The sequence below is a fragment of the Ambystoma mexicanum genome, chromosome 9, assembly GCF_040938575.1.
Source record: "Ambystoma mexicanum isolate Mex_15411 chromosome 9, UKY_AmexF1_1, whole genome shotgun sequence".
In the NCBI taxonomy this organism is placed as follows: domain Eukaryota; kingdom Metazoa; phylum Chordata; class Amphibia; order Caudata; family Ambystomatidae; genus Ambystoma; species Ambystoma mexicanum.
Genome location: NC_090931.1, coordinates 380,781,148 through 380,804,411, shown reverse-complemented (window position 1 = coordinate 380,804,411; position 23,264 = coordinate 380,781,148). Strand labels below are relative to the sequence as shown.

At 47.2% G+C, this 23,264-nt stretch overlaps 1 protein-coding gene across 9 annotated transcripts in view; it reads left to right on the top strand.

Annotated features, from left to right (window-relative positions):
• Positions 1–23,264, top strand: part of TSPOAP1 (TSPO associated protein 1) — a 3,887,333-nt gene that overhangs the window by 1,327,235 nt on the left and 2,536,834 nt on the right. The gene's annotated exons all lie outside the window — the stretch shown is intronic.

The window sequence follows — 23,264 nt, the reverse complement described above, 5'->3', positions numbered from 1 at the left end:
GTACCACAAGGAGCATGTCTATCTGCCCTCCTGTTCAATCTCTACCTGATCACCCTCCCACCAATAATTCGTTCACACAACATCCTGTGTTACAACTACGCCGACGACACTCAACTAATTCTAAAATTCCTACCTAACCTCAAAATCCAACTCCCGACCTGACCTGGCATCCTGCCTCCTTAACATAGAACGCTGGATGACCCAAAGCCACCTCTTGTTAAACCCCTCCAAAACAGAAATCATGGTTTGCAGCAACTCCGATCTTCTTCCGCACCCACTACCCTGGCCACCCGCCATGGGCAACTCACCGACACCCTCCGACACAGTGAAAAATCTTGGATGCACCCTGGACTCCGACCTAACACTCTCGCGCCAAGTCAACAATGTCTCAAAGTCCTGCCACCACCACCTTAAAAACCTTAGGCGCATCTTTCCATATCTCTCATTTCCCAACAGACGCTCCGCAGTCCAATCAATCGTTATATCAAGACTGGACTACTCCAAAGGACACAAAACGTGGCGGCCAAAATGCTACTTGCACTCGGTCCTAGAGACCACGTATCCCCAGTCCTAAGACACTGCACTGGCTTCCAGTAGCCCGTAGGGTGGCCTTCAAAACCTTATGCCTCTCCCATCGAGCATTGCATAAAACTGGACCTCAATATCTTCAAGACAAGCTAATACCTTATCATCCCACTCGCACCCTAAGATCAAGCTCAGCTGGCCTCCTAGTAATTCCTAAGACAAACTCAGTCAGGTTAGGCGGTTCCTCATTCTCTGCCCTAGCCCCAACCCTGTGGAACTCGCTCCCACCCCACATCCGCCTAACTGAGGTTTTAACGTCCTTCCGCAAACTACTGAAAACGTGGCTCTTCCCCTAAAACCAACTGGTTTCCAAACTAGCATCATCACAATAACACCGGCCCAACAAACTACCTGAAGCGAGAAATTGACAGCTAATAAACTCGAATGAAAACTAGAAAACAAACAGAACTAAACGAATAATGTAGATTAAAACAGTGAAGTGGATAATAGGAATAAATCATTGTGAAAGTAAGGAGATCTAAACTGATGAAATGAACGTAATGAATGAGGAGGGAACGTAGTGAATAACGGATGAAATAGTTAGAATGGATAAAGCGTATAGAACAGATGAATGGACTAAGTGTATGAGTGCATGAATGGAATGACAGATGACTAGATAGATCAAATGAGTATGGAGATCGGATAGAATAGATCTTGTGATAGAAAAGCGGATAAATGTGTGGAACAAATGTGTGTGTGGAACGGATGAATACGTAGAGCGGTCGAGTAGTATGTTGTGCCGATGAGTGGGTGGACTGGATGAGTGTGTGGACCGAATGAGCGTGTACATTGACGAGTGTGTGGAGCGAACAAGTGTATGTGGAGCGGACGACTGCATGTAGCGGATGAATGAATGTAGAACGGATGAGTATATGTGGTGCGGAAGGGGGTATAGAGCGGATGAGTGTGTGGAGCGGATGAGTGTGTGGAGCGGATGAGTGTGTGGAACGGATGAGTGTATGTTGAACGGTTGAGTGTGCGGACCGGATGAGTGTGCGGACCGGATGAGCGTACAGAGCAGATGAATATGTAGATTGGACGAGCGGACAGAGCAGATGAGTATACAGAGCGGATGAGTGCGTAGGCAGACATGGGTACATGCACGGGGTAGACTGGGGTGCAGGCGCGGGGAAGTCAGGAGTGCATGCGTATGAATACATGAGAGCATGCGTGGGGCACACTGGAGAATGAGGGATAGACTAGAGCATGCAAGGTGAACTGGAATGCGCGAGTGGGTCGAGCAGGCAGGAGTGTGTAGGACAATCTTGGACGCCTGAAATGAATAAAATGCATAGAACGGACCAGATCGCATAAAATTGCGTGACGTACATAATATGCATTAGAATCCAGGGAACAGTTGAAAGAACGTATATCATACCACACCCCACGCCTACTCTCTTCTTTACACCACCACTCAAATAAAACACAGGGATACTATGACATCATTCGGTATAACTGTTCTCATATCAACATCTCCCGCTCACTCCCCATCACTCTAAGTAAACACCGCTGGTTTAACACCCCCCAGCCAGGCGTTCTCCTCAGGCCTAACGCAGCCACACTCGATCTGGATAAATTCTGCCAGAGCGAACACATACTCCTGACCTCTCAACCACCACACCTACCGCTAAGAAGCAGCTACCACATGAACTCCACACCAGCTGCACACATACCTGGTGCGCACACGCACCTTTTGACTCTCCTCACTCTCTCTACTGACCCGAACTTCGGTTCCCAAGGGCGTTCAACCTACCAGCGCCTTCAGACCATACCAATGGTATATAAGGCGCTATATAAATGCAAGATAACAATAACAATAACAATGGTGCCTATGTTGCCTTTCGGAATTGTGGCACATGCCTACATGTTCGACTGCATGGCTTTGTTATGTTGTGGTGGGTGTGGGCAAGGGCTAGACTGTTTGGCCCATGGCTGAAGGCCGTAGGCCATGCACCCAACAGCCTAGGCCTTCATCACAACCACCACAATATAATGCAGCCTTGCACTTGTCACTCTGCATGCATATCAGGTGGCTGGCTTTTACGCAATGATTGTGGAGAACATTGTAGACTTGTTAGAGCAGCAGAAGTGAGCTGCTATGCGTACATTAGCGTACGGTGCACTTAATGTGCAACTTTTGCACAATAGGGAGCCACATGTCACCATTTAAGTTTGCAATGGTTAGGCCCTTATAAGACCCTTGCTTTAGGAAGTGCTTTAAGATATTGAAGCATGAAAGGACGTGCTCAGCAGCACACATGTTCAATATTGCCAATGTTCACAGCGTTTTACATACCGTTCTTAACAGCCACCACAACATAATGCAGCCATGCATTTGTCACTGCATGCATTTTAAGTTGGTGGCTTTTACAAAATGGTTGTGGAGGACATTGTAGACTTAGTAGACCAGCCAAAGTGAGCTGGTGTACATCATTGCCCCTGTTGCACAATAGGGAGTCATGCCACCATGGGCATTTCCTATGGTTTGGCCCTTATAAGACCCTTGCTTCAGGGAGTGGTTTAAGATATTGTGCAATGAAAGGACGTGCTCAGGAGCACATATGTAAACTATGGCTAATGTATACAACCTCCTACAGCACACCCAACGCAACGGTATGCTGCCATGCATACAAATATGTGCCCAGGGTGAAAGCTGGCAGGCTCAATAGCATATGGGGGAGTGCATTACATGTGACATGAGCATTTAAATGTAGCGTGTAGTATGGTGTGTTTTCTGTGGTGAGGGCCTGGCACCTTGCATGCATGGCTGAAGTGGGAAGGGGAAAAGGACTGTCCCTGCTTTACTTGGGCGCGGCACACAAAAGTTCAGTACATGGGAGGAAGAAAAAATGACGAGAAGTGAAAATACGGCCCGATGGTGGCAAGTGCAAGGATAAGTGCAGACATCTGGAGGTGGTGGAACTGTTAGAGATACAGCAAACTGTCCCGAAGTGAGGGGTTTGCCAGCAAGGCAGTGCAGGGGTGCAACTGGTGGGGGGAGGTGGACCTGGGCCGACATGACAGGGTGGCAAGGTAACCAGTGCAGAATTAGTTTCAGGCAGTAAGTCAGCAGGGGAGAGGAGGAGCAAAAGCAGACGCAAAGAGAAATATTTTCAGTTGCTTCCAGAACCGGCGATGGTTGTCCTCCATGTTCAGGGCAGCAGTGCGGCTATTGCAGAGGAAGGGTCCAGCCAAAGAAAAAGGTCTACCACCAAGTGGTTGCTTGCAGAAGCGAGTGACCCTGAGCGGGAGTTGGAGGCGGATGAGGGAAGAGCTCGAGCACGCACATATTTACGAAGTGACAGTTGCAAGTATAGAAGGCCTTGTGCATTATGAAGAAGGTTCTCACCTTATTGCTTGCAGGTACTAGGAGCCAGTGCAGACATTTCAGTCCCGAAGAGATACCATTCCTGGGCTTGAGGCCAAGGACAAAGTGCACAGTCCTCTCCTGGATCAGTTGCAGACGGTGCAGAGTAGAAGGAGGCAAATTGCGACCGATGCTATTGCAATAGTGCAGCCTACAGAGAAGCACAGCTGTGGAGGCAGCGAGGTTTTTGGACCTTGCTTTACGTTGCTCATATACATTCAGTGCTGCTTTTAAAGCCACATTTTTACAATTTCTGTAAGCCATGGGTTAGTGGGGAAAAAAATGTGTACTGTTTCAAGGAAAGAAGAGAGTTCCTGTTGCCAAATAACAATGGGTGTTATGGGTAAATGGAAACATTGCAAGCATATGGAATTGACTTATCACTTCATGGCAGTGAATGGGAGAAAAAAACTAACATTTTTACAAACGTAATGGACACTCAGTGGCACATAACATGCGCACAGGTACTTACAACGGAGCTGTACACATTTTGCAGAAATAATATTCATACCTCCAGTTTGTGGTGATGGGTGCTAACATGGATGAATGTTGATGCACAAATTTTGCATTATTTTACTGAACTTTCTACCGGATGTACTTTACAATGACACGCCACTTGGAGGCTTAATGTGCAACGGAACATATGAAGTGTTGTACAAAAGTGCCAGTGCACTATGCTAATGTCTTGAATGCCATTGGTGGATGCGTGTGTGACTATTTAACAGTCCCCATTGAGATAGTGATGGACAAGAAATAGCGCACAGGGAAGGAGTGCTCCTGCTTTACTGGGGCGCGGCCCTCGCAGTACTTGGGTAAGCGTACATAACACATTCTGCACTCGTCACCTTGCTGGCCAATGGAAATGGGATGGGACTGTGGGGATTGGCCAATCAGGTGCTCAGGGTGTGCGTCACAGGAAAGGGCAGCAATAATTTTGTTCATTATTTGTGTAGTGCGGCTGGCAAACATGGCAAGACGCACAGTTTTCATCGTGGGTGATGCCTTTGTGGAAGATCTCTTCCTGTATGCCCTCGAAAAAGGCTTTTGTGCCAATTTTGATTTAGAGGGAGTGCAGGCATTGTGGTGCAGTGTCGAAGCGTGCTGTTTCGGCGGGGTACTTGCAGAATGTCGACGCATCGCCACGTTCACAACTGTAGATGTTGTGGTTGTGCACTTTGGAGCCTTCTTTTTGGGTTCCATGCCTTGTTCCATTGTGTACCGTCAACTGAAGATGATGAACGCAGTGCAGTGCATTTCTCCCACTGCCAAGGTGCTTTTCTCATGTATCCCACAGAAAATAGAATGGGACTATTGCAATGATTCATGTCGCCAGCCAGAGGTCAGAAGGGGTCTCATCAACAGAAGCATGTGTGACTTCTTGAGTGCTGCTGAGATGTTCTCCTGTGAGAATGAGAGCATTGGTTCTCGATATATAAACCTCTTTAAAGCAAATGGCATGTCTTTGTCGACCAGACGCAATGGCATTTTGTTTCACAATCTACAGGCTGCACTGAAGACCCTTTTGTAAGAATGTGAGCTGATGTACAAAACACAAAAATACTTATAAAAATCAGTGTTTCTATGGAAACACCTTTAAAAAAGAAAAGAAAAAAAGGCTCTTTTCAGAGCCGCCACAACTAACGACGTCCTCTATCCTGGTTGAAAGTTATTCACCCACTCCCGTGCGTGCACAGCACGAAATGTTAGCAGACATCGCGTTAGATGGCACGTGTTAGATACGCCTCTTTTGCAGATGACGGCCATAGAAATGTGCCTGTACAAGCTACGGGATTGGTCCATAAGGTTTCTGGGTGTGGTGTGGCATTTGGCCTGCAAACGGAGAAAGCGCTGTACATTGCGAAGACGTCTATTTGTGCCCTTCTACGACATATGCCAATGGCGTACTTCACACATATAAATATGACGTTTCACAGCACAAACAGTTTTCCTCACCAATAACTTTCATTTGACTATTCCTGCCATCCAGATTTCTGCACACCCCATCCAAATTGCCTTGGTGCCCTTCATGAACGTAGTGGAAGAATTTTTGTAGTTAGTGTTGCGCACTGAAACTTTTCAAAACGCTCTGCAACACGTAAAGAAACCTCTTTCTACAGCAACCCACTTTCCACCCGATTCCACTACAGTGTTTTGCACAGTGCCATGCCTCCCGCCCTGCCTCCGTCCATTGGCAATTCCATTGCTCATCTCTGAAAGGAGCTTTCTTTATATCCCTTTTTTCCTTTCCAAGTTCATTTCCTTTTATTTTGTTATTCTAGCACATTCTACAGAAGGAACGGCAGGAAAGTCTCAGGTTTGACAGGTTGATCAATTACAGTCTCTATACAACTAGCCCCACTAGCCCACTCCTCACCTGATGAACTTGTTGGATACGCAGTAGATTTGTCTGTAGAACTTTCCTTCTTCTTTTCTCTCCAGGTGGTTCTTGTGGACTTGGTTTCGATCTTGCTCTTGGATTTGAAGAGAGAAGGACGGGCTCGCCTAGAGTCCACTTTGCCAAAGAGGCTATGTGCCTGGCAGCGGGGACTCCAGGGAGCCCACCCCAAACCAGGGAAAAAACTGGATGAAAAAACCTTGGTGGATCTTGATATGGATGGTAGCTGCTGCAGTCCGTAGAGAAATCCAGTAAGAGAGAAGTTGAGAGTAGGATTGCCTACAAGTACCAGAATGCACTGGTTGTTGTCGTAGTAGGCGGTTGCTTGCTGTCCGGGTAGAGATCCAGCTGGCGTGCGGTAAACACACAGAGATAATGGAACACAAGGAAACAACCGTGTGTCAGGAAAACACGGCTCCGACGGTAGACACCGCTCACAGAAAACAATGAAAGCGGGGGAACCGCCCAGCGCGGGAGTGAGAACAGCAGAAGCAGGAAGGGCTGAGAGAGAGGCAAACAGGTAACGGGGACAGACGCAGCGCGATTGGAGCAGTAAGTAGACCAGAACGGAAGGAGGCAAGGAGCCGTTCGAATGGGAAGCAAACCCACTAGCAAACAACAAACAAGGTAGGCAGAAACCAGTGAGGGGACACAAGAGGGAGCGTAAGCAAACTTGCTCGCGGGTACCAAGTAAGGAAGTTGCAATGCACAGGTGCTTCTCATCTGCGGGTCTTTAAGGTGGCTAATACAGGAAGACTAGAACGCGCTGTGCGTTGCATGGAATAAATCAGTCCTTCTTCCATATCGACATCTCCTCCATACTTTGCATGGGCGATATGTGACAGAAAGGGCTGGTACGGAAGTGGCAGCACCTGCATGGATACCATTGGAAACGTGCTGTGAGTCAGAAATATTGGGTGGCCCTCACCTATATAGGCACGAGTCATTGTCATGTTCCCGGACGGAACCTTCCCACACACTTTGAAGTACCTTCCCTCTGTAGAGTAGCGCTTTGCAGTACATGCACAATACAATGTCCTTTAACGTGTAAGGATCTGTAGCGCGGCATATGATTTACAAGGATATATTGGAGCTCTGCTGCCATACAGGAGTGCCCCTGTTGTTGGCAGCAGCCGATGCAGAAAATGCTGTACATAGAATTATGCTACTGCATTGTTGGAAGGGTGGTAGACTGGCTACTGATCCCTTGTGCTTCTATTTCATTGTCGGCACATTCAGTACAAACACTTCTTGCAACTCCATTAGCCATAGGAGTAGCATTCACAGAAATGCATACATTCTGGAATACAAAAATGTTTACAACAACGCGCAACACAGGCTCATTACATAGAGCAGGAAGACAATTATTCAGCGCGACCCATTCGGCTTCAGTACGTTTCTAACCACCAGTGACATTGTTTGCGCTCTGAACATTCTGCGGTTTGCTTACTTGCCTTTACATGCACCAGTATGTGCGTGACCAAGCTGCACTAGCTTTGCCATTTTGCAAACTCACTACCAACTGTCCCACCTGCAGTTACATGTTTTCTTCAACTGTAGGACCCGCAGGCGACCTCTTGACACTTTCCGTCACAGTGCTCCGTACAGACACAATGTGCCTGTTTCACGAGTCATGGAAAGGCAAGCAGCATATGAATCAAATTAATGTGACATTTAACACGCCCACGTTACACTGCAGGTTGATGATCCTTGTTTACCAGTGGGCGTCATACTGCCAGACATGCTGAAGCCACACATTGGTATTTTGCAGAGCCATCCACGTAGTCGGCAGGACTACTTGAAATGCGTTAGCCTACCATATGAATCTGTAGGGCTGGCTACGGGGCGGTGTTACCAGCACACAGCGGATGCCCTATGCATGGGTATAGCTGTTCAACGGATACACTTGCGCTCCCACAAATATTTAAAAGTGCATTAGAAGATGCGGACATGCGGCCATTAATGGAGTCCTACGGATACTTAATAATTATAATATTAATTTAGTATTTATATAGAGCTATGAACCCTCAGGCATCTGAGTGCTGCTTATTATCACACACGGTGTGTGGTGCTCATTTATCTACCTTGGAAGGATGAAAGGCTGAGTTTGGCCCTGCCAGGATTCAAACCTGCGTTAGCAGGCTCTGCATGGATATCAAAGGGAGCACTCTACTCGCTGTGCTATTTGACCGGCTATTTGGCCACACTGCAAGCACATTTGCAGCGTGATTGCACATACGCCGGCCAGGTGCAGTCTCCCTAGGAAACGTCCATATTGCTCATCTGCAGTGATCTCGGCTAGTACTGTGCGGCACAGATTCATCATACAATGTTAACACAAAAAGAGAAACCACTCAAACACTCACCAACACTTACCAACACTTACCATGTACATCTGTAATTGCTAAGCTACACCAACACTATTCAGAAATGGAAGAGGTAGCACAAATGGATACATACACCAGACAATTGCCCTTTCCACACGTTCATCATGAGGGCAGCCAAGGAATCAGTGACGAACCGTTGTTAACGGGACGTTATGATTCCGTTGCAGTACCAAACAGCTATCATCTTTACAGAAAACAGTATGCTAAAGCAACGTTCTGGTTACAGTGCCCTACTAAAAACCTATGAAATTCACTAACAAAAAATGTTGTTAAAGGGACGTTACAGTTAAGTTGCACTACTACAAAACCTAGAAAATTCAATGGAAAACGTCATTACATAGACGTTATTGTTATAGATAAAACCGAAAAACCCCAGAAATTTGCCAGTTATGGTAAGGTATGCAACCATAACTCGCGCTACCACTGTCCACTGCAAGGACTAACACCCATGACCTCAAAGATGACGGACCACCCAGCTCTGATGCTGCACCAACTGCCCACTCCAGTTCCCACTACACCGGCCCCCATGCCTCCAACAGTCCCAGTAGCCCTGTACCAGCGTCTGCAGCAGCCGCCTGTTCCTGTCAGTACACCACAGCCCCCAGCTCCCAGCACTCCTCCAGCTACACCTGACCAACAGGCCACATTGGTGGACATGGATGAGGGGGTGGATCCCGACACACCTTCGTCGGCCAAGGCCTTTCATGAGCGACTTGCGGGCCTAGCTGAATACTTAGGTTTTCCACAGCCCGAGGTAGAACAACCAGAGGTGGGGGTCTTGGCGTAGGTGCTCAATCTACGCCCCACGGCTAGAACGGGGATTCCAATGCAAAAGCATGTGGTGGCACTTGCCAAAAAAAGGATGGCTTAAACCTCATTTGGCGCAGCCTACCAACAGGCGCCTCGACGCCAAGTACAAGCAGATGGAGGGGGATCCACTCTTGCTGTCGGCACATCCCCAGCCACACTCCTCAGCGATCACTGCAGCCTCAATCTTCTCCAAGCCACAATCATCCTTGTCTACTTCAGCCTCTGCACTCCTGGGTAAGGAGGAAAAGATCCTGGAAGTATATGGAAAGAAAATCTATTCCAACGCTTCATTTCATCTTCGTCAGTCACATTCAGACGCTATGCTCGCTGCTGTCAACCAAAGGCTGTGGTGTTAAATTGCGAACTTCGTTCCGGAACCTCTCGTACAGAGCCAGGCACGCTCCAAGGTGGGGCTAGCAGAAGCCAAGATCGTACCCAGGACGTAATGGAGTCCGCAGTGGCTCACAATGACACCTTAGCTCGTGCCCTTTGCATGGCTACAGACATGAGAAGAACAGCCTGGCTATGGCCTACCAAGTGCAACCCGGATGTCCAGGAACGTATACTGGACCTCCCATTCGAGGGTGGCGATCTGTTCCATTCCAAGGCCACCCCTAAGGCATATTACCAGATGCACCAGCGTTCAGACAAGGGTCGGTATTTCGGAAGTTTCTGAGGCTTCCAGGAAAGGTGGTCCCGGAACCGGACAGATTGTTGACCCAGCACTGCCGCAAACAGCACAACGTGGCGCACAAGGGCTTTTTTCAGGCCCCCTCCTCAGCCCCAGCCTCAGACGGCAAAAAGGCATGACGCGCCCATATGGATCTACGACTCTCCGGTGGAGAGCAGGCCTGCCCTTCGCTCCCAACACTGGCGTGCAAGGTTCGCAGAACCCTGGATCCTATCCGTAGTATCCACGGGCTTCCGCCTATCTCTCCCTCCTTCTCCTCCAACTGTGTTGGTGGAAATTCTCTCGCTTGTCGAGAGTCAGGCAGAGGAGGCAGTCCCAGCCTCCCAGCGGGGTCTGGGCTTCTAGTCACAGATTTTTGCCATACACAAGAGGAACCATGCAGGCCTGAGAGTTGTGTTGGACCTTTCCACCCTGAACCTTTCCCTTCCTCTTCAAAAGTTCAAGATGGCTACCCCAGCACTTATAGTGGAGACATTGTGCATGGGAGACTGGATGTGTTCCCTGGACCTGAAGGATGCTTACCTACACGTCCTGATCTGGCAACCCCATTGTTCCTTTCTGAGGTTCAGGATCATAGGTTTCCATTTCCAATACAAGGTTCTACCCTTTGGCCTCAATTTGGCCGCCAGGGTCTTTACAAGACTGATGAAAGCAGTGGCAGTCCTCCTCGGGGCCCAAGGTCACCACGTCTATCCATACCTAGACGACTGGCTTGTCACGGCAAGGTCTCCAGAGGCAGTTCACCACACCGTCTCCGCCCTCATGAGTACACTACACGAGTTGGGATTTTCCTCAATCTCAAGAATTCACAGCTGGAGCTTTTGCAGAATCTAACGTTCCTGGGCCTCATCTGGGGTACGAACTCTGATAAAGTTTTTCCTGCGGAGGACAAGATCACAGCCATCAAGAAGGCCACAGGGCATTTTCTCAGCAGAGCAGTGACATCGGCATGGTTGTACCAACACATCTTGGGCATCATGGCGGCATGTCTTCTGCCAGTCTGCACACAAGGCTCAAAATGAGGTGATTGCAGTTGCACTTCGCAGCCTGTTGGAGTGGGGAGAAGGGTTGCCAGGCGAGCTGGTCAGCATCCCACTTCATCTCCACGAGAACGTAGTCTGGTGGAGAACGGACTACAACTTGCAGATGGCCAGGCCCTTTCATCAATCAGCACCACAGGTTACCATAACCACAGACTCTTCTTGAGAGGGCTAGGGAGCTACCTTGGGCAGCCACTGTGTCCATGGGGTCAGGTCCCTTCAGGAGCAGGAGCCCCACATCAACTGCCTTGTGTTGATGACCATTTGGCTCCCTCTCAAAGACTTCCTCCCGATGATCAGCGGCAAGGCGATCCTCATTCAAATGGACAGCTCCACCAGCATGTACTAGATCAAGAAGCAGTTTGGCACCAGATCTCCTCCCCTCTGGACTAGCAGTGAACATTTGGGAGTGGGCTCTGGTAAACAACATGCACTTGGCAGCAATCCATCTCCCGGGGGAGTCTGACAGACTCAGCCGGCTGGGTGCGGACAACTACGAATGGCAGTTGAACTAACAGGTTCTTCAGGGGATCTTCGACAGATGGGGTCATCCTCAGGTGGATCTATTTACAACAGGAGGCTGTTAGGCAGAATCCTGTGCAGTTCCCATAGGGAACACTGCAAAAAGATTAAGACTACAGGAGTAAGCAGTAAACCCAATTGGTAGCAGTCTGCACCACCCAGATTTACCTGGTAGCTGTGGCTGAGCAGTCAGACTTCTCTCAAGAAAAGTAGGGCAGTATATAGAGTATACACAATAGGGCTAAAAACACAGTAGAGAAAACAAACCCTGACCAGAGCTTTGTATAAAAAGTATATCATTATTTATTTTAAAACACACTTTAGGCAATATACTAGCACTCTAAATCAAAAGCAAGTTAAAACACAGTCAGGTAAAGTATACACACCTCCCTTGATAACTATCAGACAAGTCAGAGTTAAAACACCACGATTTGTTAAAACAGATGTGAGCGCGTAACTTGATGACACTCCAATAGTTCAGTTAAAGGGAGAGAAAAAGGCAGAGCATAGAAATAAAACAGGTCCCAACACTTCTCAGGAGTTCTCAGCAAGGGAATAAAGGCAGTATATACTGTAGAGCGAAAGTTCATAGGCCAGGCCCACTTTAAATGGAGCAAAGCAAAATGTGCCCAGGATCACATGGTTTAAACTGCACTAAAAGTCTTTTCAGAATGTTCAAAAGAGGTTGGGGCGATTCAAGAAGGTAAAGTTAGAAGGTCTGGGGCCAACTCAGTTGGAAAGCCAAGGATTTAAGGGTCACCTTGGGCAAACCGAAGAAAGGGAGGCCAGGCAGGACACAGTACCTTAAAGAGAGAGGAAGCTGCAGCGGTGGCAGTTGTTCCTGCAGTGGTTGCAGTTCGTTGTTTCAACCAGGGGAAGAGAAGATCTTGTCGAGGAGGAAACGTGGAGTCGTTGCACTGCACAGGGATGAAACCAGCCGCAGAGTTTCGTCTGTAAAAGGTGCGTTCCTTTTATTCGCGGTCAAAGTGGTGAAGCTTGGCTATCCGGCCGCCGGGGTGCTTGGTACGGGCGGTTCGACCAAGAGACGTCTTTGGAAGGCGAAAGGGGTGAACTGGTTGGTCCCACCAGCTCAGAGGAAGAAGACTCCAGCAGAGGATCTTCTCTTGTCTTTGGGAAAGTGGTGAGTTTGTTGCAGCAGGGCTTCACCGGTGGTGTCGTTGTTGCAGATGGCTCAGCTTCTTCCCTCTTCGGATTCTTAGGTCAGGTGGCGACTTCTGAAGTTCCAGTCCCAAAGGCCCTGCTTTTATGCAGAAAAACTCCCACTCAACAGCCTAGCTGTCCCTCAAACATGCTAAGTGGTGAACCGGGCGGCCCAATCAGAACAGAGTGCGACTTGAGTTGCTAAGGCAATGCAGTCCAGGGTGCCAATTTCCCTCCCCACCCATCCTGTGGAACCCAGACAGAGTGGCACCATTTGGAGGGCTTTTGTGGAGAAGCCCGCCAAAAAGTTGAACAAAGGGCTCAACCTTGGTCAGAGTTACAGAGACGGACACGAACGCCATTTTAGAAGAGAGTTCAGGCAAAAAGACCCAACCGTTGATTTAATATTAAATAAACCAGCAGTATCTTTAACATTGCACCAAAAAGTGGTGCGTTTAAAATCAATGCGAAAATCCCATAGAGAATATTCCAAAAATCCAGCAAAGCTGCTGGGGGACTCACTAGGTTGGGGAAATTAGCCTTATAAGAGAACTCTCCCTAACAGAGGTGCCTGCAGTTCACGCCCTGGCATGAAAAGGGCTGGGGCTCTCTGGGCGACGTGATGCAGATCCAAAGGAACAACATGAACACGTATGCCTTCTCTCCCACTCCCCTGGTCCACAGGGTAATTTGCAAGATTTGGGAGTCTCGCACCTCCGTATCATCCTGATAGCTATGTGGTGGCCCGCGAGGCCTTGGTTCTCGGAACTACTCAGCCTGTCGGAGCAGGCTCCGGTGCACCTTCCGCTGGGCCCAGCTCACCTACTGTCACAGCAGGGACGCACGGTCATCCACCCCACCGCCCCAGAAGTTAGCCTTCGCAGGGTGGTTCCTGAACAGGTCACACTAAGGCATCTACATCTGTCACATGCTAACCTAGACATTATAGAAGGCACTAGGAGCGATGCTACCAAGAGCCAGTACAAAAGCAAGTGGACTAGGTTCTACCGCTGGGCTGAATCAAGAGGTCGCTCCATTGACCTGCACATTAGATGATGTCCTATACTTCTCTGCACACCTCACACACTCAGGGGTGCAGGTGGACACATGTTGCACCTATCTGACGGCAATCGGCACCTACCGGAACTACAGAGGAGGAGGTATTTTCATTCTCAAATCCAGTGTTTAGAAGATACCTGGCAGGCCTCACCAAGCTTTATCCGCCTATCAAGAAACTACACCGGGTGTGGGGCCTCAGTGTGGTCGTGGGCGCTGTTGAGATGGATTTCTGAACTCTGTCCTGGAGGGGCAGAGGTTCAGAAGGCCAGCCTAGTTTCTTGGAACAGGGTAACTTCTGGAGAAGCCAGACCAATCAGGGTAGCGATAGCGGCGGTCAAGACTAGGTCTCAAGAGGGGTGAGGGTGACTGAAAGCCTGCAATGAACACACAAAGCAAGGACGCTTACAAATTACTCCAGATAGGCGTTATATTAAAAATATAGACACATTTATTACAAGGCCTTTGTAACATCGACCATAGTAAAGAATCACGGTAAAACTCAAATAAACCAACACATCACAAGCAATACAATATATATACAAGACCAAGGGGTCTAAAGAGTTAGAAGCACGAAATATGCAGACCACCTAGATGGGGAGGAAAACCGGCAGTGCAAGTAATTGTTAGACCCAGTTCGACATGAGTGACCACCTAACTAGAAGGCAGTCCGAGCCCTACGAAGAGTGGAGTCTTGTGCTCAAAAGTACCTGCACACGCAGGTGCCAACGGGCAAAGGAGAGTCTCTTCTGGGAAATCAGGCAGTTCCGAGAGGTGAACAAAACGATGAAGAACAGTTCCCCGCTACTCAAGCGCGGCCTCCACTTGTGGGCAAAAGCAGGGCACGAGTGCGGAAAAGGGTTGCTGTTTACGACAGCGATGGAAAGCCACAGGCTCCTGCGGGAGAACAACCGGTTAGGGTATTGACTACTCACCGGTCCCTGATTCAGGCAGACCCAGTCTTTTCCGGTTCCGTTTCGGTACTGGCAGGTTCAGATGCGATCAGCAGGATGTCTCGACGCCGTGTAGATTCCACGACAGCAGGAGTCAGGGTCAAGGGTGTCCCAAATGCAGCGAACACGCACAGGTTTGTTACCACAGCAGGGAAACTCAGCAACCGCAGGTATTCCGGTCCCAAAGCACACGTCTCACTTCAGACCTGGGACCTGTGAGAGTGCCGAGGACACGGGATTAGCAGTAAGCCAGACGGCGGTGACAGAACAAGGTTCCTGTGTAGGCTGGTCAGTCCACTGGATGGCCCAGGAACGCTTCCGAAGGCTTACGTACAGGATTTGGTGAAGATGGCGAGAATAGTTCCCACTTTTCTAAAGGGTCAAAGCGCCAGTACAGGCCTTCTCGTTCGATCAGAGGCAGAGGGGTCTCACAGGACGACAGCACTGCAGGGTGCCAAACCTACAGCGGGTCACCACCGATTCCTCTACTCAGCTTCTTAGTTGCAGGATACTTGGCTCCTTATCCTTTGTTTGTGAGAACTCAGGAGATCGACATGGTAGTGGTGTTTCCAGCCTCCTCTTATCCAGAGTTCCCTTCGCGCCAAAACGGAGAGGACCCAATGGGAGATCTGCTCACAAATCACTCACACCATGCGTGAACCTATCACGGACCACGGTGGTCCCAGGCATTTAAGACACTCTAGACTCTCTGGCACCCAGGATGTGTTTTGGGAACAGACATCCCAGCCCACATCCTGGAGGCACACACAAGGCATGCAGAAGCCCGCGAAAGCGTTGTGTTTCGCGGGAAAGTGCATGACCAAATAAGGACTGCCCCGGGTCGGCTTGACGGGGCAAGACGGTCAGCGGACAGGACAAAGAACCTCGTGGCATGGACATTTTGGAGGCCAGGCCACCCATTTGGGCCAAATGCAGGAAGCGCGGTTAACATGGCAAAAAGGGGTTCAAAACACAAAGAAACAATAGCTGCCACCAGTCCCGTCCGTGACACACTTGCACATTTCATGATAAGTCCAGCGAGAGTTTCTAGGGCCATTGGAATTACTAGAGACCCAAGAGCGCGTTAATGTAAGTTACGGTGCACTCTTGTTTCATGTTGCTCAAAAGCTGCAACATGAGGAAAGAACTAAGGGAAACGAAGTCTCCCAGTACTGACCGTTTTAAGGGCATGTCAGTTTCCCCGTAAGAATGGAGCGAAAGTCCAGATGAGTGCGGCGGAAGGCTGTGCTTCTCTGGCAAAGTCTAGATCAGGGTGTAAAACAACAGCAAAAAGTTTGGGGGTTGCCACATGGAAGGAAAATTGCCTACAATTATGAAATCTTTCCTAACCGGTGCCCTGCTGCATGAACCATTCGAACGTATGGCGTCCGTGGACATCAGGCTAGTCACCATTAAGACCGCCCTCCTGGTGGGCCTTACCTTGGTACGCCGGATCAGTGAAATCCATTGTTGGTGGCCTCAGAGCCTTACACTACCTTTCATAAGGACAAGGTGGTGCATCGAACTCACCCCGCATTCTTACCTACGGTTGTCTCCTCTTTCCCCCTAAATGAGGAGATAGTCCTACCAGCGCACTGTCGATGTGAGGCGTGCGCTCAGCTACTACCAGGACCAAATCAAACGCCCTAAGCCTTCTGCAAGCACTACTGCTTGGATGCCGGCTCGAGGTCGGATGCAGCATTTGATCAGACAGTGTTAATGAACGTAGCACCTCTCCAACCTGGGGCTACATTGTTTTACTCGCCCATACAGTATTTAGGAAAGGGGATGGGATGTATGAGTAATTATAAGTTACTCACTGTAGTGACTAACATACTCCTAGTACATAGTCCCCTTTCCTCCATGTGCCCCTCCATCCTCCCCCCTAATAAAACTGGTGTCATTAGGCAATGTTAATATTGTAGATGCGTCAAAGGGGACTGAGGAGTGGCGCCGGTGGGCGGAGTCAGGATAGCGCATTCTCCTAAGGCCACACCCCTGCGTGCATCTAAATTTAAAGGTGGTGATGATTTTTCTGATAAAACTATGCTAGATTGTGGGTCGGTTAATTGCGCACCAGGTGTCCGTTAGTTAAAGCAGTTAAAGGCTGATGCTCACCGTCGCATTGCGTGTTGGCAAAGAGAGCTCCCACCGCCTCTTATTTGCACAATAAATACTTATGCCACAACACAATTTGCGACAGTTGAGTCTGAGTTCATTTGTTAGTAATAAGTAGCGTTGGTTAGCGACACGTGTTTCGGCCTCTGACCTTCTTCACAGCCGGTCATATACTTAATAGTCCCAAAACAATGACCATAGCAGAAGCAGAGAATTTTAAATAATCATAAATCCAATGAATCAAGAAAACATTCAAAACATGCAAACAATCATATAATGTGTTTAAATTAATACATTTGCAAACAATATAATCCACAAAAATAAAATGATGTATGTCATAATAGAGACCGAGATTTAATGGGTTGGGTAAGGGTAGGATATGCTGGGTGAGATGATCAAAATAAAAAATGCCAGACATTACAAAGAGAAAAGACAAAAGCAAATAAAAACAGAGTTAGTCTGCATTCCATATAAGATTTGTGTGACAAATTAATATCTCGAATACATTTCATCCTATGTTCGATTCTGTTCCACTAAACAGTTAATATGCACCATGTATCTGATTATATGCATATTATTAGATTAGATATCAGTATTGCAAGGAAAAATAATATCGCAATAGATTATTACTTCCATATATATCACAGTTAAATTATGAAGTTGGAAGTTTGCCTTACCTAGTGAGTAAATAATGACAGCCCTTCTCCAAAGTTTTTTGTAGAATCCGATCAATGGGTATAACCCCGTACCTACAGTCATTTCAAAGAAAGACATCCTATTTACCAATGCGTTCTGTTACACGTATAATGTATGCAATACTTATTTTATTCCCTTCTTTCCTTATTGTTACCAGCCAATAAGAGATGTGCAGTTAAACTTGCACTGTCATCTTAATTAGCCAATGCAAAGTTCATTTGCCTAATCGCATTGCGTGTTGTTTTGTAAGACTTTATTTTTATAGCTTTTTTGGCCCCAAAATTCCAATCCACAACGTTCTCAGTTGTGTTACACAATAGTCTCGGGAGGATAGCACAGGGGCAACGTGCTCGCCTTGGAAGCAAAACGACACGGAGCAACCCAGGTTTGGTCCCCGGGTCTGCGCTTAGAAACATCTGGGTATTAAGCGCATTATAAATAACCTATCATATCATCGTATCAATATAAGTTTTAAGTCATTGACTATATATATTATTTTGGAAAATCTTATGTTGCTGTATTGTGAGTCAGACTCCCACATCACACTATCTAACACTGATATGTTCGGTTTACCTTAAAGAATTAATTTTCATTGCAGTCCGATAATATGCTTCAATGCTTGTCTACTACTACATTAAGACACTCCTAGTAGTTACGAGCTGCTACGATTATAACGGGTGTGAAAACACTGTTCTTCCAAGCTTACCTCTTCCCAGGAGTTTCGTTCTCCTTGCTTTCCGTTCTGTTCAATCACTCTCGCGGGCGCCATTGCTTCCGCCCTTATGTAAGTTGATCTATTCTTTGGTGGGTTCCGCCCATTGCTAAACACCCGCCTCCACCTGGTTAGTTGTATAACTAACTGCCTGATACTTGAATGACTACTCAATTACGGCGTGCGGGTGGCCGCTATAGCACATATTCTTGTATCTCATGTCTAGCGTTTCTACATTTGTGTTTGGAAGCGTTCTCTGTGAATAGAGTTACACCCATTGTTATGTTTTACATCCCGCAGCCCTGAACCAAAAAACATCATACAACACGTGCATCGGTACGTGATCCCAATCTGTCACCTAGCAAAATACACTCTCTGTGCATATTAATGTAACCATTGTATTATAAGGATTTTATTATTTTATTATAAAGGATTATTTCTGTGGCTGGTGTGTCCCTCCCTATGAGTAGATAAGTAATTACCACACATATACAGGTTCAGATCTGCTTTGTCAGTAATTGCATTGTTGCACACTTCTATTCTAATGGCTAGCTAACTTAGGTTAACTCTTTTTCATTACATAGCTTTCTGATCTTGTATGTGTTCCGGTCATAGACAAAACCTTCTATTATGTTAGCTACAATACTCTGAATGGTTCATTGAGCCTCAGTATTACACATGTGTGAAAACCGATATACCTGTCCAATGGATCCGGGTAGGCATCATATTTGCAAGCGCTTATGAGCATTGTATGAGTAGATAAAAGAAAAATTGTAGTGAAATTACCTAAAAGGAAAATCTTTTTTATACACAATGCAAATGTTACAAAAATCATATCTGATACACTTACATATCTTTGAGTCTCCTGACCCCAATGTACATATGATTTAGAGAAAAGCACCCATTTCATGGTCGAAATTTAGACCTAATTCTGTAGCTCTAAATTGACAAATTATTTTCGTTTCTATTTGCCTTAATGAACGTTCCATGTTACCACCTCTAGCATTCTTCCGTATTCTCTTGAGTCCAATAAACCTTAATGAGTTTTTGTTATGAAGTTGATGTTCCTGTTGCCAGTACTGCTAGGGGCAGTAGAAATAGAGGTAAGGTGTTCACGTATTCTAGTTTTAAGATTTCTAATCGTGCTTCCAATATAAAGCTTTTTACATGTGCATATCAATGCTTAGACCACATACTGGGTCTTACAGTTAATAAGCTCTTTGATATCCCATTTGGTGCCTAATGTGTCCTAATATTCAGTGCTATCCTTATATGCATACCAACACATGGTACAGGTACCACATTTAAAGAATCCCTTATTTTTTGGACTAAGCCAATTCACGTTGCTCTTCGTTGTTGGTGTTCTTAGGAATGATGAACTCAACATGTTTTTCAGTGTCTGTGCCTTTTTAAAGATGATTCGTGGTTGAGCATCCAGATATTTTGACAGATCTTTGTCCAACAATAACATATATCAATGTCTATTAAGAATCTTTTTTATTTTATAATGGTTGTCACAGTATTTGATTATAAATTACACTATCAAAAATTGGGATTCTGTTTTACTTATCAATCTTGGAGTTAGGGTGGTTTCTCTATCCATATTTACGGCTTTGTTAAGCCCTCTATGTACATCTTGTTTAGAGTAGCCTCTCTGGTGAAAACGTTCCCTGAGTAGATTACATTCTAATTGGAAACATTGGTTGGTGCAGAGGTTTCTTCGGGTACGAATAAATTCTCCAAACGGGATATTGCTTATAACTTTCTTATGGTGACAGCTTGTAGCATGCAAAGTAGAGTTCGCCTCCGTTGGTTTTCTATACGTGCAGGTTAGACGTTGTTGTTCTGCAGCAGGAAAACACCAGATGATGTCTGGTCTCTCATTCATGCACTGGAACACCGACAGGTGGCGAGAAACCAAGAGGAGACGAGAGACAGAGAGTAACAAATGCCAATGAGAGAAAAGCACCGGCAGCTAGAAGAATTCCAAGGAACCCGACTCTGGCCTATGTTCTCCATCGAAGCAGAAGGCAACTCGGAGTACGGGAGTTCAGGGTGGCCTCGAAGAGGGAATCATTGTTGTAGAGCCAACTCGTCTCAGTACTAATTATGAAACACATTCACTATATGTGGTGGACATTGATTTATCATCTGCCTTAGATAATGTAAACCTGCCCTTCCTATGGCAGAAGTTGGTGAAGTGGGACATAGATATGGGCCTGCTGTGGATGATACAGATGTTGTATACTGGTAATTCCACCAATGTCAGACTAAATATTCTTGGCGAGCTCTGTAGAGCCATCTTTTTGGGTAGGGTAGTTTGACAAGGGTGTGTTCTTGCCCCTACCCTATTTAATCTTTATCTTGCATATTTATGGGAGGTGAGTAAAACCTGGGGAGGTTACTCGCCTAGGTGGCCTGATTTGAAGTTAGGATGTATTGCATATGCAGACAATCTCATCCTGATGGATTATACACCAGCAGGATTGCAGCGCCTTTTGACAGAAGTTGAGGGGTATTTTAGTATCAATCGGCTGCAGATTAATTTGGCCAAATCATATGCTATGATCTGCAGTACGGCTAAGAAACTGAAAAGTTATACTTGGAAGATCAATAACAAAGTTAAAAAGAAAGTAGATTGTCTGTTATTTGGGGTTTGTTGTGTCTGCTAAAGAATAGCTAGAAAGACAGAAAGCTAGGATGGAAGAAAACGCCCACTCTTGTCTTTCTCTATTGAAATCAGGTAAAAGTAAATGATGTGCTTATTCATTGATTCCCTTGATTTTTGAGTTTTAAAGATTAAAGGTAACTCCAGTAGCACTCGATGGCTGTGAGCTGATGAACCTTAATAATAAGAAATGTATCGATATGATATGGCATTTATAACGCGCCTATACACAAGTGTTTCAAGGCGTGACGAGGCTACGGAGGTTGGGGGGATTAGAGGGAAGACGGAGACAACAATCTTACTGGGCCAGGTGACATTGATATCACGCAAGTGCAAATGGGGGGGAAGTGCGAGGGGAAAGTGGGAAGGGGGAAAGTGCGGTACATAGGATAAAAAGTAAATAAATAAAAACAATAAATAAGAACAATAATTAGAAGTGCGGCCAGCTGGTGGCAGGTGCAAGGGTAAGTGCAGACATCAGGTGTCAAATGCTGGTAGGGGGCTGTAGGGATACAGAAACAGCCCTAGAGTGCAACGGTTGCCAGGGGGGCAGTGCAGGTGTGCAATTGTCAGGGAGGGCACCTGGGCCCAAGAACAGCGGGTAGTCAGGTGACCAGTGCAGTTTCAATTTCAGCCAGTAGTTCAGCAGGGGAGAGGAGGAGAGAAAGCAGAAGCAAAGAGGAAGGTCTTGAGGTGCTTCCGGAACCAGAGATGGTTCTCCTCAATTTTCAGAGAGGCTGTTCCAGAGGGAGGCCCCAGCCAAAGAAAGAGATTACCACCAACTCGTTGCTTGGAGAAGCGACTGACCCTGAGAGAGTTGGAGGTGGATGAGTGAAGAGCTCGAGAATGACGATATTTAGGAAGAGAGAGTTGAAGGTATTGAGGCCTCCGGCCCCAGAAGGCCTTGTGTACAATGCAGAGGGTTTTGAACTTACTCCTCGCAGCCACTGAGAGCCAGTGCAGAGATTTCAGTCCTGGAGAGATAAGATCCCTGGGCTTGAGGCCAAGGACAAGTCTTGCAGTCCTGTTTTGGATGAGTAGCAGTGGGCGTAGAGTAGAGGCAGGCAGATTTAGAAAGACGCTGTTGCAGTAATCCAGCCTAGAGAGAACCAGAGATCTGGAGACAGAGAGTTTCTCAGGGGAAGGAGAGGAAAGGAAGAATACCTCTGAGGAGGTGCAGCTGGTAGTTTGACTTCATAGAGACATCAGAATTGTGAGGCGAGGAGAGTGTGGAGTCGAAGATGACCCCAAGGTTTTTAGCCTCACAAGTTGGAGCAGGAAGAGGGCCAAGAGAGGTCGGCCAGAGATTGACAGGAAAGGGAGGGAGCAGGTGTGCCGAAGAGGAAAATCTCAGTCTTACTGGTATTAAGGCAGAGATCATTGGCGGCACACCATCCTGGATAGCAGACAGACAGTCAGAGATGAGAGAAGGAGAAGAGTTGGCTGAAGGGAGCCTGAAAATGAGGCGTGTGTCATCCGCATAGCACTGAATGTTGGGGCAGAGGGCTGCAATGCAGTGGGCAAGAAGTGCCAGGTATTGGTTGAACAGCCATGGAGAGAGGTTAGACCCCTGGGGAACACCACAGGTAGAGATAGAGGAGAGGAGGAAGGACCCAAGTTGGACCTGGGAGGGTCGATCGGAGAGGAAGGAAGTCGGCTAAACCAGGGCCTGATCCGTGATACCCAGGTTATCACGCAGACAGTTGAGCAGTATGGCATGGTTGACCATGTCAACGGAAGAAGAGAGATCAAGTAAGATGAGGACACAGGGGGTGTTGGAATCAAGGTTAGAGAGCAGGTCTTCACAGATGTTCAGGAGAGCAGTTTCTGTGCTTCTGACAGCTCTGAAGCCAGACTGATGGTCATGAAGACAACCAACAGATTCAGTTTGGAGATTAAGCTGGGAGATGGCCAGCTTTTCCAGGAGTTTACCCAGGAAAGGAGTAATGGTAATTGGGCGATAGTTAGCCGGGCAGGAGGGGTCGGCAGAGGGTTACTTAAGAGGGTGCACAAGGGAGTGCTTCAGGGGGCAGGGGAAGACTCCAGTGGCAAAGGAGTGGTTGCAGAAGTCAGAGCAAGAGCCAGGGTGTCAATGTAGTCCTT